Source organism: Lipotes vexillifer, unplaced genomic scaffold, assembly GCF_000442215.2.
Source record: "Lipotes vexillifer unplaced genomic scaffold, Lipotes_vexillifer_v1.1 scaffold2030, whole genome shotgun sequence".
Lineage (NCBI taxonomy): Eukaryota > Metazoa > Chordata > Mammalia > Artiodactyla > Lipotidae > Lipotes > Lipotes vexillifer.
The window spans coordinates 818,630-833,694 of NW_006791849.1; the positions used below are offsets into that span (position 1 = coordinate 818,630).

At 45.9% G+C, this 15,065-nt stretch overlaps 1 protein-coding gene across 1 annotated transcript in view; it reads right to left on the reverse strand.

Moving 5' to 3' along the window:
• CIT (citron rho-interacting serine/threonine kinase) overlaps positions 1–15,065 on the reverse strand; it is a 168,969-nt gene that overhangs the window by 80,170 nt on the left and 73,734 nt on the right. The window lies entirely within an intron of this gene.

Consider the following 15,065-nt stretch of genomic DNA (forward strand, 5'->3'; position numbering starts at 1 on the left):
AAGAGCGGTGGTCAAGACAGACACGGTCGCTGCCCTCCTGGAGCTGACATTCTCAGAGGGCACGCAGAATGCATCAGGCAGACACACAAACTAAAAGGTTACAGATGATGCCAAAGAAGGAAATGGGGTGATATGCTATGGCAGAGGAAATGGATCAGGGGCCTGCTCCTCTGTGCGGTGACATCTGAGCTGACACCTGAAGGATGAGAAGGCGCTGACCCTCCAAAGCTCTGGAAGGAAACAAGCTCCAGGGAGGGGGTGGATAACGCCAAGGTCTTGACGCAGGACTGAGCTAACACATCAAGTGCCCAATGGTATCAGTTAACTATACTGACCAAATTGTTGTTTATTCCATCCCTAAGCTACCCAGTTTGGTTCTGTTTCATTTTACAGAAACAGCTAACACTAATTATGTTGGCTAAATAATGTCGCTCCACCAAGATGTCCACATCCTAATCTCTGGAACCTGTGGATCTGTCACCCCATGTGGCAAAGAGGACTTCGCAGATGTGATTACGTTAGGATTTTGAGATGGAGAGGCTATCCTGGATTACATGGGGTGGGGGGGTGGGGGTCCAACGTAACCACAGGGGTCCTCTTAAGATGGAAGCAGAGGAAGAGAGGAGAGGTGACGACAGAAGTAGGGTCACAGTCAGAGGGAGGCTGGAAGATGCTACACCGTTGGCTGTGGAAACGGGGGAAGGGGCCACAAGCCAAGGAAACTGGGCGGTCTCTAGAAGCTGAAAAAGGCAAGGAAACTGATTCTTTCCTAGAGGCTCCAGAGGGTGCAGCCTTGTACACCTTGCTTCCAGCCCAGTAAAATCCATCTTGGACTTCTGACCTCCAGAAATATAAAGTAATAAACCTGTGTTGTTGTAAGCCACTAAATTTGTGGTCACTTGTTACAGCAGCCAGAGGAAACTCATACACTTACTGACCACCGATTCTGTATGCACGGTTCTGTCCTAAAGCGAGGCATGTTTTAACTCTTTAGTCCCCACAACGACTCTATGAGACATTATTCTCATTTTATAGATGAGGAAACTGAGGCCCAGAGAGCTTAAGTAACCTGCCAGTTAATAAATGGTTTCTGTTGGTCCCAATAGAGAACTGGGGTAGAGAGACTGACGATGCACCTGATATAACACTCAGGATAGTATCACAAAAATAATGTAGCGTGACCTCCTAAGAATGGGCTAGAGGGCTTCCCTGGTGGCGCAGTGGTTGAGAGTCCGCCTGCCGATGCAGGGGATACGGGTTCGTGCCCCGGTCTGGGAAGATCCCGCATGCCGTGGAGCGGCTGGGCCCGTGAGCCATGGCCGTTGAGCCTGCTCGTCCGGAGCCTGTGCTCCACAACGGGAGAGGCCACAACAGTGAGAGGTACCCATACCGCAAAAAAAAAAAAAAAAAAAAAAAAAAGAATGGGCTAGAAGGATGCTCTCTCCACAGGACGTACTTACCCACACACATACACATAACTCACACACCCTGCCTCATTCCTAAAAGCAGTTAATTATGGGTGGAGGGACTTCCCTGGTGGTCCAGTGGGTAAGACTCCACGCTCCCAATGCAGGGGGCCCAGGTTTGATCCCTGGTTGGGGAACTAGATCCCGCATGCCGCCACTAAAGGTCCCGCATGCCGCAACGAAGATCCCGTGTGCCACAACTAAGACCCAGTGCAGCCAAAATAAATAAATAAATAATTTTGTTTGTTTGTTTTAATCTGTTTTTTAAAAAAAATTATGGGTGGAGATAACAGTTCTCATACAGGGCAGCTTCCCTCAGTGGTTGGCACCTTAGGCATGAACACTGGGACTGGTGAAGGGCAGGGCTACAGAAATAGCCGACAAAGGTTCTTCTGCACAGAGGGGCATGTGGCAGAGCCCACTGCTGCCCCACTGTCCGATTTTTGTTGCCTTAGTAACGGGGTTGCAGGAGCTGGTTGTCAGAGAGCACTGGCGTCCTACCAGCAGGTGAAAGTTCTGCTTTCCACTGCCCCAGACTACTTCCCTGCCTAAAAGAGGTCAGTTTCCTGTAGCAGCTCAGGTCTCTCTCCTCACAGCTCCCAGCCCAGTGACAGGGGGTGGCGTGATGGTGCTGGCTCGCTGTACCCCGGTGACGGCTCCCAACACACATACTGTAGGGCAGCCAAGTGAGTCAACACCCAGAGTCATGCAGCTGTGTTCAAAATCTGACCTTGCCACTCACTCACTCTGTAAGCCTCGATTTCCTCATCTGTAAAATGGGGATAATTCTCAACCTACTTCCAAGAGTGCTTATGAGGATTAAGTGAGATAACCCACGGGAAGTCCTTATCACAGTGCCTGGCACATCATGAGGGTTCAATAAATGTCAACCGTCACTACTATCATTGTGGCTTCTATCATCATTACCTTTGCAACGGTGTGAGCAGCACATGCCTCGCAGGCCTAAAACCCGTGCTTGAAACAGTGAAACTTGGGACTTCCCTGGTGATCCAGTGGTTAAGAACCCGCCTTCCAATGCAGGGGACACAGGTTCGATCCCTGGTCGGGGAACTAAGATCCCACATGCCACGGGGCGACTAAGCCCACGTGCCACAACTAAGACCCGACGCAGCCAAGTAAATAAATAAATACTAAAAAAAAAGAGAGCGAAAGAAAGAAATAGTGAAACTCAGGGGGCTGAATTTGCTCCATGCTATTATTCACATTAGAACAAATGTTGATTATTCACAGAAATGGGCACCGGGGACTGAAATCCAGAAATAAATCTTTTTTTAAAATCTCACTTTGGGCTAAAAATTTTAACCAAGTTCTGCTCCTCTCACTGGCCAATTTTCTACCTAAATCGAGTCAAAACACATACAAACACATTTTTTTTTTTAACCTGAGATGAAATGGGTTGCTTGGCACGGCCTTGAGTTGCCTTCGCTATTTCCTTTATTCCTGATGTTATTCTGGTGGGTGGGCTAGAGAAGACCCGACCACCCAAGGAGGGAGGGATGATCCACAGACCGGGTCCCCGGTCCTTCAGTCATCAGAAGTCACTCACACTGACACAAGTCAGGGATGACAAGAGGGGCCATGGCTCTCTGGGCCTGAGCACAAAACCAGCACCCTTGGAGAAGAACGATTACATGGGTGCATGATGATGGCATAGGAGGTGGCTCTCAAAACTTGATGACACGTGGAGGGCAGGCTCCAGAGGGGTGTGAAGTGTGCTCCTGTGGGTACAAAGCCCACTGCTTATTCACCCAAAAATAGCCTTTCTAGGTCACCTGTTAACAGGGCCCAGAATCAGGGAGATGCGCAGCCCCCATTCACTGACACGCGCAGGAGACGATGCACCAGCCCCTCCCCGTCACCGGAGTCCAACTCCCTCATTCTGCTATTTTGATGCTTGACAAATGTTCACTGTTTAGAAGTTCTAAGTATGGCAATTAAGTCTCTTCAGAATAAAGGTGCTAAAGAAATCTTTTTTTTTTTTTTTTTAGAATAAATAAAATTTACATCTAAAAAAAAGAGCTGGGGGCTTCTCTAGTGGCGCAGTGGTTAAGAATCCACCTGCCAAGGCAGGGGTCAAGGGTTCGATCCCTGGTCTGGGAAGATCCCACATGCCGCGGAGCAACTAAGTCCGTGCACCACAACTACTGAGCCTGCGCTCTAGAGCCCACAAGCCACAACTACTGAAGCCCGCGCACCTAGAGCCCATGCTCTGCAACAAGAGAAGCCACTGCAATGAGAAGCCTGCACACCTCAACAAAGAGTAGCCCCCGCTCGCTGCAACTAGAGAAAGCCCACGCGCAGCAACCAAGACCCAACGCAGCCTAAATAAATAAATAATAAATAAATTTATTTTTAAAAAGCTATGCTAAGTTTGCTGTGACTAAACCCAGGTTGTAGCAACAATCCCGTAAACAGTAACGGGATTGGAGGATGAGGCTGGGGGATGAGAAGGGGGAAAGGTCACTGCAGCTTTCTAGGATGGCTCCGGTCTTCAGATGGGCTACACATTAGAATCACTTGAAGAGCTTTTTAAAAATTACCGATGTCAGCCAGTGAAAACACTCGTATGACAGTATAATAGTGGATACACGTTATCGTACCATTGTCCTTACTCACAGAATGTACACCACCAAGAGTGAACCCTAAATAGGGAGGTTCAGTGATTGTAACAAAGGCACCCCTCTGGGGGGGATGTTGATAACGCAGGAGGCTGTGCATGAGTGGGGGGCAGGGGGCATATGGTAAATCTCTGTCCCTCTTGCTAGTATTGCTGTGAGCCTAAAACTGTTCTAAAAAAACTAAAGTTAAAAAAAATAAACTGATATCCAGGGCCCAACCAGACCAATTAAATCAGAGACAGAAAGGGTGGGAGTGGGGCCTGGGTTACACCATTTTTATTAAGCTCCCAGGTGATTCTAATGTACAAACAGGCTTGAGAACCATGGTGCTAATGAGAACAAAGTATGTGTGATTTAAGGTCCAGGCATTTAAAACTCACAGTATGACCGCCCCCAGCATTTGGTTCCAGGTGGCACTTTGGTCAGGCCATTTAACTGGTGCCTTTTGGTCACTCAGCGGAAACACAATTTTGAAGTTAATCATGGTAAGCTATGAATTTCAAGAAAATGTACAGATTTCAGACACTGATTAAAGACTATTCCTGCCCCCTCCATTTTAATAAGTCAACTAAAATATACCATTTCCATGAATTTCTATAAAAGAAATATACTAGAGACAGGTATGGCTCAACTTGACGTATTTGTATTCTATTTATTTTTCATGTAGACACTTAGGCCAATTCAATCACGAGTGTCAATGATAAGTAAGCTCTCAGTATGTACTTCTTGAATGAATAGATTCCCCCCCGCCAGTAGATATTATGAAATATTATCACAACTTACTTTTTCTAGGATTGTCATTATCCGTCCTTCTGACTTTGAAAGCAAGAGCAAATTATTGCTGACATCTGTACTATTCTAGAATTGACTGCAATGTAAATCATAGCTTGAGAGGTTTGATCCAAAGCTGGCCTCAGAGCCACCGGACTATTACCAAATTCAGCCCTGTCCTCTTCAAGTAGCAACTCTGCTGGTCTAAAATCATCCTGAAAAGTACCATTTCATCAAGGGTGGTAATATTTAAAGAGCTGATGCTATTGTTTATTTAAGAGAAGGAAAGTACAAAAAATCCTGTAATTGGTTGTAACTCTAAAGCTATCGGAGATGGGCACGGAATTGCTGTAAAGCAACTATTTCTGTTGACCCTGAAATGGGACAGAGTCTACCTGCTAACTTAAGAAAGAGTTGCCAGGGCTTCCCTGATGGCACAGTGGTTGAGAATCCGCCTGCCAATGCAGGGGACATGGGTTCGAGCCCTGGTCCGGGAAGATCCTACATGCCGCGGAGCAACTAAACCCGTGCGCCACAACTACTGAGCCTGCGCTCTAGAGCCTGCAAACCACAACTACTGAGCCCACATGCCACAACTACTGAAGCCCGTGCACCTAGAGCCTGTGCTCTGCAACAAGAGAAGCCACTGCAATGAGAAGCCTGTGCACCACAACGAAGAGTAGTCCCCACTCACCACAACTAGAGAAAGCCCATGCACAGCAACAAAGACCTGACACAGCCAAAAATAAATAAATTTAAAAAGAAAGAATTGCCAGCATTCTCCTTTGTTCTCAAAATTCTCAAACTTCAACAGATACAGGCATACCTTGTTTTACTGTGTTTTGCTTTATTAAACTTAACAGATATTGGGATTTTTACAAATGGAAGTTTGTGCAACCCTATGTCAAGCAAGTCTATTGACGCCATTTTTCCAACAGCATTTGCTCACTTCCTGTCTCTGTGTCACATTTTCGTAACTCTCACAATACTTCAAACTTTTTCATTATTATTATACAGTAAGTCTCCTACATACGAACAAGTTCCATTCCGAGAGCACGTTCAGAAGTCCAATTTGTTCGTAAGTCCAGCAAAGTTAGCCTAGCTACCCAACTAACACAATCGGCTGTATAGTACTGTACTGTAACAGGTTTATACTTTTCACACAAATAATACATAAAAAACAAACACAAAAAATAAAGAAAACATTTTTAATCTTACAGCACAGTGCCTTGAAAAATACAGTAGTACCAGCTGTATCACTGCTGCTTTTACACTTGCTTCTGGACATCGGGGGCTTGAAATAAAGATACTGTACTACTGTACACTATACAGTACTGTAAAGTACACAAAAGCACAACCACTAGTAGAGGATGCACGTACGTGACAATGTACACCAGACAGGTGAACTAACTTATGTGACTGGACATTTGAACATACGTTCGCATCTTTGAAAGTTCGCGACTTGAAGGTTCGTAGGTAGGGGACTTACTGCACTTGTTATGGTGATGTGATCTTTGATGTTAGTATTGTAATTGTTTTGAGGCACCACAAACCGCACCCACATAAGACAGTGAACTTAATAAATGTTGTGGGTGTTCTGACTGCCTCCCCTTCCGGCCATTCCCCATCTCTCTCTCTCTCCTCGGGCCTCCCTACTCCCTGAGTCACAATACCGAAATTAGGCCAATTAATAACCCTACAGTAGCCTCTAAGTGGTCAAGTGAAAGGAACTGTCACAGGTCACTCACTTTAAATCAAAAGCGAGAAATGATTAAGCTCAGTGAGGAAGGAATGTCAAAAGCCGAGACAGGCTGAAAGCTAGGCTTCTTCGGCCAGTTAGCCAAGTTGTGAATGCAAAGGAAAAGTTCTTGAAGGAAATTAAAAGTGCTCCTCCAGTGAACACATGAATGATAAGAAAGCAAAACAGCCTTATTGCTGACATGAGGGAAGTTTTAATGGTCTGGATGGATGATTACACCAGTCACAGCATTCCCTTAAGCCCAAGCCTAATCCAGAGCAAGGAGTTGATTCTTATGGATGAGCAAAGAAAGTGATTCCTCTGATGGATCTGGGCAAAGTGAATTGGAAATCTTCTGGAAAGGATTCACCATTCTAGATGCCACTAAGGACATTTGTGATTCATGGGAAGATGTCAAAATATCAATATGAACAGGAGTTTGGAAGAAGTTGATTCCAACCCTCATGGATGACATTGAGGGGTTCAAGACTTCAGTGGAGGAAGGAACTGCAGATGTGATGGAAATAGCAAGAGGACTAGATTTAGAAGTGGAGCCTGAAGAGGAAACTGAACTGCTGGAATCTCATGACAAAGCTTTAATAGATTAGGAGCTGATTCTTATGGATGAGCAAAGAAAGTGATTTCTTGAGATGGAATCTACTCCTGGTGAAGATGCTGTGAAGACCGCTGAAATGACAACACAGGATTTAGAATATTACATAAACTTAGCTGATAAAGCAGCAGCAGGGTTTCAGAGGATTAACTCCAGTTTTGCAAGATGTTCTATTATGGGTAAAATGCTATCAAATAGCATTGCACACTACAGAGAAATCGTTTGTGAAAGGAAGAGTCAATCAGTGTAGCAGACTTCACTGTTGTCTTATTTTAAGAAATTGCCACAGCCATCCCAGCCCTCAGCAAACATGACCCTTATCAGGCAACAGCCATCAGCATGGAGGCGAGACCCTGCACCAGCAAGAAGATTACGACTCACTGAAGTTTCAGGTGATGGCTTGCATTTTTTAGCAATCAAGTATTTTTTAATTAAGGAATGTACATTGTTTAGACATAATGCTATTGCACACTTAATAGACTATGGTATACCATAAACATAACTTTTATATGCACTGGGAAATCAAAAAAAATTGTGTGACTCGCTTTATTGCAATATTTACCCTACTGCAGTGAATACTGCGATACTCCAAGGTACACCTGTATTTTCTGACCACCTTCAATGAGTGAGTGTAAGATAGATAGATAGATAGAAAGAAAAGAAAAAAATGTATATATATATCCCTTATACATCAGGGAGAATATAAAAGCCCTGTGATCCCATGAGAGGTACGTGTGGACCAGTGGTTCTCAACTGGGGCAATTTTGCCTCCCATAGGACAGGTGGCAATGTCCAGAGACTTTGCTGATTTTCACGACTGGGGGTGGGAGTGCTATTAACATCTAGTGGGTAGAGGCTAGAGATGCTGCTCAACAATTCTACAACCCACAGGACAACCCCCACAAAAAGAATTATCCAGCCCAACACGTCAATAGCGCCAAGTTGCAAAACTCTGCTGTGGAGGCTATGAAGTTAGGAAGCCACAATTCCTGTCCTCAAAGAAGTAGCAATGTAGGAGACAGAATTAATGCCACCACCTTTATTATCAAGAATAGCGCCCATTTATTGAGCACAACGTCAGGCACTGTGCTTGGTACTTTAGGGGTAACCTCACTGAATCTTCCAACAATCCTCTAAGGAGGGCATTATTATCCTGTGGCACTGAGGCTAAGGAACAGCTTACCCTATGGCCTCTACATTCTCCTGTCAACCACATTAGGACGACTGGGGTACAGGTGATGGGCAGGAGAGCTGGGTTTTAGTTCAAAGTGGGGCTCTGCAACCCATCAAGTCATGGGAATCCCAACTCTGCTACTTTTTGGACAAACCCAAGAAAAGAAACCCAAGAAAACTGCCCCAGAGACTCAGAGGAGCGAAGTCAAAGAGGATGGGGAAATGGATCGTGCAAGGGAAGGTAGCTTCTACCCGTGACTAGCTGCGTGCAATGCTGGGAGGGCGACTCCAAGGCCGGGACAGCCTGGGTACCCAAGAACATCCATATGCCAGGTCAGTCCACAGCCACTCCCCAGAAACGGCTCAACTCACGCACGAGAGCAACTCTTCCTCCATCACTTGGTGGCTCGGTGGGTAATTAAATAGGACAGTACAGATTTTACAGGTCCAGGCTGGTTCATGCTCTGGGCTCGATGAGATGCAGTACAATGAGGATGCTAACAAAAGAATATACAGCCTGCCCACACATTGCTTGCCTACTCCTCCTGGCTGCATCTCTGATACACAGCCCGTTGTCCCCATGGAGAGAAAAGGCACTTCTGAGCAGCGGGTGCATGCAGCCACCCACCCACACACAGCAGTGCTGTCTCTTCAAGCACAAAGCCAAGTTTGGGTTTTCCTTTTTTTTCCAGCTTCTATTTTCTAGAAAAATTTACTCCGAAATCAACATCTCTTCCTGATATACACATGTGCTTTATAATTAGAGAGGTCCAAAGAGTATTAATAGAGGTAATGGTATATGACACAGAGGGAATGAGGGGCTTGGTCGTTACTGCTGCAGCAGAAAGAACGTTTTCTTAAAATGTGTTCGATGTGACCTAAAAACTGCTTTTACATGTAACCTCAACGTTTAAGGAAAAATGACAAAATGCAGTTTTTTCAATGTCTATAAATAACTCAAAAAAAATTTCCTTAATAAAACTATCAGTAGAATACGTCATATCAAAAGAGAATACAATCTGTATTTCCAACCTAAAAGAAGGTATATGTGCTGAGTTCTCTCTATCACTACGGTAATAACTAAGATCATGCTTAAGCATCAAGCCATCCATTTACTTCCTTAGGAAGAGAATCCCAAGCCTGCAAGACATGCCTCCACATCACAGATCACATCGATCACAAATCACAGATATTCTTGAGATAACCAAGAATGGATACTGGAGGCTAAAATGAGGGAATCGAAATTAGCTCAGTTGAGAGCTCTACCTTAATTGTGGCCAACGGCACTAAAAATACATGCAAGCGCAAGATGTAATATGGTGCAAAAAATAAAACACTCATCAGCATTCTGTTCCAAAAATATATTGGCTTTTAAGATTGAGCATTCTGAAATTTATGAACTAACGTTATAAGTCCGTTTAAAAATACACACTGGTGTCCATTATGAACACTTGGAAATACAGTAGTCCCCCGGATCCACAGTTTCACTTTTCCATGGTTTCATATACTCACGGTCAACTGTGGCCCAAAAATATTACATGGAAAATTCTAGAAATAAACCATTTATAAGCTTTCAATTGAGCACCGATCTGAGCAGCATGATGAAATCTTGCGCTGCCCTGTTCTGTCCCACCTGGGACGTTATTCATCCCTTTATCCAGCCTATCCATGCTGTATATGCTACCGGCTAGCCAAGATACAGTTATCGGATTGACTGTTGAAACATCGCAGTGCCTGTGTTCAAGTAAACCTTATTATACTTAATAACGGCCCCAAAGCCCAAGAGTAGTGATGTGGCAATTCTGATACCCTCTTACTGTGTCTAATTTATAAATTAAACTTTATCATAGGTATGTAGGTGTGTATAGGGGAAAAAGTATATAGAGAGGGTTCAGCACTACACGCTGTTTCAAGCATCCATTGAGGGTCTTGGGACGTGTTCCCAGAAGGTAAGGGGGGACTACTACCCCCAAAATACCGCTCTTCTAAAAAGCTTCTGAGTCTAGCTAGCTTTGGGGCACCTCCTTGCCAACCCACACACACACCACATACACACACACACAGAGCAGCGGTCTCCAGCTGAATTAGAACATATGCTTTGGAATGACTCAAGAATCATGTATTAAAACTCACGCTATTAACAAAAGTACAGTTACATGATTTCTAATACAGTCCCCACGTCTAAGCCAGTGCCTAGCTTCGCAGGTTAATTTCACTGGTATACCACCACCTCTTGCCTGGATGGCTGCAGTAACTTAACCCATCTCCCTGAAGCCGACTCTTGTCATCCTGCTGTCCACCACACCGTGATCAGAGGGCCTCTCTGTACCATGAGAACCAGACCCTCCACGTCCCTACTCAAAATCCTGCAAAGGCTTCCTGCTCATTGCAAATGGAGCAAAATCCAAAACCAAAGGCCCTGCCTACCTCTTCTCGAACCACTTCCCCCGTGCATCCGGAAGCTCTGGCTACTCCAACGTGCTTTCTGGACACCCACTGGACACCCATGGGCTAGTGCCGGCCTCAGGGACTAAAGTGCTGGTTCCCAGCCATGGCCCACCCAGGTTCAGATTTCTTCAGAGCACTTCCCACCATCTGAAAAATGTCTTACCCATGAACTTACTTATCCTCTGTCTCCCTGCACAGAATGTTAGCTTCCCAAAGGCAGGGACCTTATCTATCTTGCTCAGTCATGCCACAAGGCTTAGAACTACATGTTTTACAACGAACGAATGAATGAATGTGGCAAGCACTTCTGTGCCCCAGGCAGTCTCAGTTTAAAGGTCACAGTGGGACAAAGAGATCCAAAATAAGAAGTGAGTTGAATCAATGCTGACTTGAGAAAGCGCTCTGGCCCTCACACGGGAAATGCTCAGTATTGGTTCTGGATGGCACTGTCACGATGACACACACGCTGTCCCATCCAGGGGACACTCAAGCACTGGAGGGTGGGTGGGAGTGCGTGACCTCCAGGCTGGCCACAGTGCACGTCCACCTCCCCCAGCACCAAGTTCCAGATCCCGCTGGAACTAGGTCCTATCAGGAGCCTGCAGTGTGTTTTACAGAAGGTATAGCCAACCAACACATCACAGACTCCATTCTGAGTAAAAAATTGGACAGAGACATTAGGAAATCTGTCAGGCACCCCCATGGAGCCTGATTCTCTCAATGGGCAGAAACCAGCAAGATGTCTTTATAAAGAGGAGCGGGTAAGAAAAGAGACTCAAAAGCACCCCTGGGCCCATCTTCACCCCTACATAACAACAAATATGAAATGAACACTCACTCTGCTCCCGGCACTAACACTACATGCTCTGCGTGACCCCATGATAAACCCAGCATGTTGGCACGAATAACCCCCACTTTATACGTAAGGGAAGTGATGCTGAGAGGTCAAGTGCCTTGTTCGCACAGCTAGTGAGGCAGGGAGCCTTGACTTGAACCTACATCTACCTGGTCCCAAAGCCTAGACTTGCAACGAGCGTGCAACATTCCGTCCCCCAAAACAAAGAATGCTTGTATCAGCTCTAAAGTTAAAAGCTGGAAAAGTTGGCCATCCTCTGCCACACGCATAGTGAGTGAACTTAAGAAGTAACCCAAGTGGGCTTCCCTGGTGACGCAGTGGTTAAGAATCCACCTGCCAATTCAGGGGACACGAGTTTGAGCCCTGGTCCAGGAAGATCCCACATGCCGTGGAGCAACTAAGCCTGTGCGCCACAACTACTGGGCCTGCAATCTAGAGCCCGCGAGCCACAACTACTGAGCCTACGTGCCACAACTACTGAAGCCTGCACTCCTAGAGCCCGTGCTCCACAACAAGAGAAGCCACCGCCTGCGCACTGCAACGAAGAGTAGCCCCCGCTAGCCTCAACTTGAGAAAGCCCGTGTGCAGCAACGAAGACCCAACGCAGCCAATAAATAAATAAATGTTCCTTAAAAAAAAAAAAAAAAAAAAAGAAGTAACCCAAGTTTCTTGATCAGTTTCCTTATCTGTAAAACAACGGGTTACCACTGGGATTAAATGAGAATGTTCATCAAGCCCTTAGAATAGTGTCTGGTACAGTGAGTTCTCAGTAAAGTCATCTCTTTCGTCTTTATTATTAGGCTAGTCTGTGGATCCTGCACAGTCTAGCAGAGTCAGGATTGTTAGAGGCAGGGCAGTGTAGTGGTCCAGGCTATGGGTCTAAGTCTCAGATCTGTTACTACCTGCAAAACCTCAGGCAAGTAACCTAACCTTGCTGAGCCTCAGAGTCCTCCTCTGTAAAATGAGGATAATACCAGCTACCTCATACAGTTATCGTGAGATTGTGACGACTTAATGAGACAACGCACGTGAAGGGGCATTCGGCACAGTGCTGGGCACACAGGAAGTACTCAAGAGACGACAGCGTCCATGAGCAGCTGTATAAACTGTGCAGAAGAACTGGAATAATCCCTGGCCACTTCTAGTTCAATCTGACAAATGTTCACTGAAGGCCTGCCAGAGGCAAGGCCCCGCTGCATGCAAAGGGTGGAAGACACCATCCCCAACCCCAATGAGCACTGAGCAGCTGGGCCAGACATAGGGCACAAGGAGGAGGGGTGAGTGAGAAGGCAGGCTGGGGTCTTGGCACACCAGGCTTGAACACCCAGCTCAGGAGTGGTCATTAATTCTGTGCACATCATGATGCTACTGAAGGGCTGAGCAGGAAAATGACATCATCCAACATGTGCTTTGGGAGAATTCCACCCTCTGTAGAGAATGGATTAGACCGGGGAAAATGGGAGGCAGATGAATCAGTCAGGAGGCTACTGCAGTAGTCCAAAACTCAATGACGGGTGGCAGTGAGGACAGAAAACCGGGCATAGACGCAAGAGGCACAACTTCGAAAACTCAGCAACTCATGAGATGGTGGAGGAGATGAAAAATAGTTTAAGATAACTCCGTTTTCTTGCCTAGAAAGGTAGAGAAAGTGGTAGTTTCTTAAATGAAATGAGGAAAACTAAACTGGCACCAAATGGCTTACTGAGTGAGCAAGTGAGTCTGTGCTGGGAACAGGGATGGAGAGACGCTAGTAGGACATTCTGGTGATGATGAACAGGGCACAATGGGAGGAAGGCCATGTGGGGAGGAAGGCCATGGGGAAGTGAGAGTTACAGTCAATGGACTCAATGAGATCACCCAGAACAGGCTAAAAAAACAACTAAGGTGGAGCTTTAGGGGATGGTGCAACATCTCAAGGGCGGCCTGAAACAGACACGGAAGAGGGAGAATAGCAGTCAGAGAGGAAGGAGGGAAAACCAAGTTTCCATAACGTGGAATAGAAGAAAGGAGAAAGTTTCAAGACACACGTGGCAACTAATGGTATCATGTGGTGGGGTGGCAACCACTAAACACAGTGCTTGGGTGGAATCCGTGGCTTTTGAGACAGTGATTTTCATAGAGTTGGAGAGGTTGGAAAAGAGGCATTGAGGGTAGGCTATTCTTTCAGGAAGTTTGTCAGAGAAAGGAAGGTGAGAGAGGTCAGGAGACTCAAGACAAGTAAAACAGAGAGAACCGAGAGAAATTCACTTAGGGGAAGGGACACTTGCCAAACTGGCACCGAGATTGGGAACATACAGCACCATTTAGTCAATTACTGTCTTCTTAAGGGATCCGAGGCAACCATGCAAATCAGCATGTGTAGACCAGCAAAAAAATGCAGATCTTCTGGAGCCTAATCTTCAGGACTGGACTGGTATCGTTTGGATCAGATTTCCTAAAGGTATCTTTAAGACAAATGAGAAGGCGGCAGAATGGTCCTGCCAGGCCTGCGAGGCAAGCACACACAGTCTAAATAGAGAACAGAATAAGGCAAGAAGAACAAGATGTGCTTGACTTAGAGAGAGAAGAAATTGAGCAAGAGGAGAAAACCCCACAAAATACAGAGGCGAGTCTTAGGCACCTGGTCGGGATGACCGTGGAGTGGAAACAGAACGGAGCACTTTAGGGCAGTGTCCACGGGCAGGAGCTGGGGAAGGTTTTGTAACTGATTTGGGAGGTACAGATGATGCATACCTTTGTGAACCAGAGCAGATTCTGCTACTGTTCAAACAATCAAAACACAGGTGAGGCTGTTTGCCATAGGGATCTGTAGGCAGTGCGCACAATGACAGACAGCCTTGGGCTGGAGGTGGAAAGGAACAGAGTTTTTAAGGGAAGATCACCCCCCCACCCCCCAAGTATTTCAGTGAAAAGTAAGAAGGACTGATGGGAGAGTGCAGGCCATCTCCTGCTGGAATAAGTCCTCCCGGTATGGACGGTGGGAAGCAGTGAAGTACAAAACATAGACGTGAACAGACACGGGTCTCAGACTCATCAACAAATTGAGAGCTGCAGCCATGAAAATGACTTGAATCGATTCACCCAGTGCTTACTGAGTGGCTTGTCTATGATAGGCCTGAGGGAGAGTGGAGAGCAAGGTCAATGCAGTGCCCTGTCCTCGCCAAGCTTACACTCAAGCAAATGAAAACTCTCGGGGAGAGAGTGTGTATGCATGTGTTTGTGTACACACACACAAAGTGAGAGCCTCTAAATGAAAAGAGGAAACCATATACCCTGAGGAAACCAAAATTCAAAAAGAGTCATGTACCAAAATGTTCATTGCAGCTCTATTTACAATAGCCCGGAGATGGAAACAACCTAA